This window comes from Apis dorsata, unplaced genomic scaffold (assembly GCF_000469605.1).
Source record: "Apis dorsata unplaced genomic scaffold, Apis dorsata 1.3 scaffold_133, whole genome shotgun sequence".
Taxonomy (NCBI): domain Eukaryota; kingdom Metazoa; phylum Arthropoda; class Insecta; order Hymenoptera; family Apidae; genus Apis; species Apis dorsata.
The window spans coordinates 1274998-1277029 of record NW_006263426.1 but is presented as its reverse complement, the minus strand read 5'-3'; the positions used below and the strand labels follow the sequence as shown (position 1 = coordinate 1277029).

General features: G+C 28.9%; 1 protein-coding gene across 1 annotated transcript in view; it reads left to right on the top strand.

Annotated features, from left to right (window-relative positions):
* Positions 1-2032, top strand: part of LOC102677882 (neurobeachin) — a 240681-nt gene that overhangs the window by 202686 nt on the left and 35963 nt on the right. The window lies entirely within an intron of this gene.

Below are 2032 nucleotides of genomic sequence, written 5' to 3'. Positions count from 1 at the left end.
TCTCTCTCTCTCTCTCTCTCTCTCTCTCTCTCTCTCTCTCTCTCTCTCTTTTTGCGTCAAATTAAAAAAAAAAAAATCGACGATCTCATTGCACGCTTTATTTATTATTCTAAAAGATCGCGTTTTATTATTCGGTTGCTGGTCGAGCGGAATGTCGATCCCGAGATTAAATCGATCGTGTACAATTAAACAGCCAACGACACGCAAATTTTTTCACGAAAAATTTAAAATTTGCACGCGATAGTAAAGTTATTATTTGTGTCTTTATTTAATGGAAAACTTTTTCTTTCGTAAGTAGCAATTATTTTTATCTCTTCGTAGATATTATTTCAACAAAGAAATTTCATGAAAGATCAATCTTGAACAATGAATCTACAAATAAATCTAGATATTAATAAATATTTAACTTTTAAAAATAAATTAATCATTATAAATATATTGATATAATTAATCATAAAGTTAGTAGCAAAGATTCGATTAATTTTCTTAACATCTGTTTATATTTTAAACTCGACATATATTAATCTAAAAACTAACTAAATTCATAGAGAAGAAATTAATAAAACAGTTAATTCACTTGCACAGAAGAAACATACTTAAATGGTAATAATTTCCATAAGTATTTATCGAATAAAAATATAAAAATAAATTTAAACGTATACATCTAACCATATATACATATATATAATCTTTTATCAACTAATGAACACATTTCAATTTGCATAAACGTTTCGCGAATTAACATCGACATAGATCAAAGAGAGCTAGTCGAATTAAATATAAAATGAAAAATTTCGAAATGACACGTAATAATAAATGAATAATTAATGATATTAATACGTTTTTTTTGCTCAAATTTTACTCATTTCGCTTACTAAAATTTCTCTTATTAATAATCACGATGTGTATTCATCACTATATTTATTAGAAATATTAATTAATCCATCAATATCTCAATAGATAATCAAGATCGGTTGGACGCTTATTGATGCAGATTATAGCGGATCTTACGCGAGAATATATTAAAACGCGTGGACTATTATGAAATTTCCTTGATGCACGCGTGGTAAACACGAATATCAATGATTGTTGTTTGAACTTCTGCCAGTTTTCAGCTCGTTCCCGTCACTCGCATTAGCAAATCGATTATACGCGCTTATATCCGCTTTTTACACCATCTTAGACATTCCGAGATCTTTGTTTTTGCTAATTTAGATTTTAGATCAGTTTTTATAGGTGTTTATCGTTGTACAGTCGCCTCTTTCTTTTTTTTTATTTTAAATTGCGTTGTAGATTAGAAAATGTAAATTAGAAAATATTCGTTGGCGCGATAGCATGACACGATAATCGACGTCTGGTTAATTTCTATAATTTTCCATATCTTTTGTTAAATTATAATATGCATACATCGTGTGATTTCTTTGATATAGATTTTCGAAATTTCAACATTCGATGTTGTTTCATTCCAATATTATCGGTGAATTTATGCGGTGTCGTGCGGTTATTAAAAAATCTATCAAAATATTGTATTACGTAATCTTTCATCAATCGTAACATCTTGCGTTAACATCTTCTGCAACACGGAAATCATAATCTCATTATTCGCGAGTTTATGTTAGTTAATGTTTCATAAATATTACCACATAACAACTAATTGTCATACTCCACAAAGATAAACACAATAAGGATTCTATGTTTGAAAAAAGCAGTATACAATCCGTATAAATAACGAGCAAAGTTTCCTCGTGGCGATAAGATGCAATTTGCTTATCGACGAACAAAACCAATAGAAAAACCGGAAATTGAACCTTCGCTAAAAATAACTAAAAGTGATATTTAAGCGTAAAATACATTTACAATCGTCAAGACTAGAAAATTCAATATCTCACACTTGAAAACTCGGTCTTCGTTTAATTTTATGTATCGAAGACAAATAAAAATGGAAGATTGTTTTGGCGACAAAGATTTCTTCGAAACCGAAGAAATGAAACACAAAAAAGAAATACAAACTTGTCAGACTTGCTACTTTATC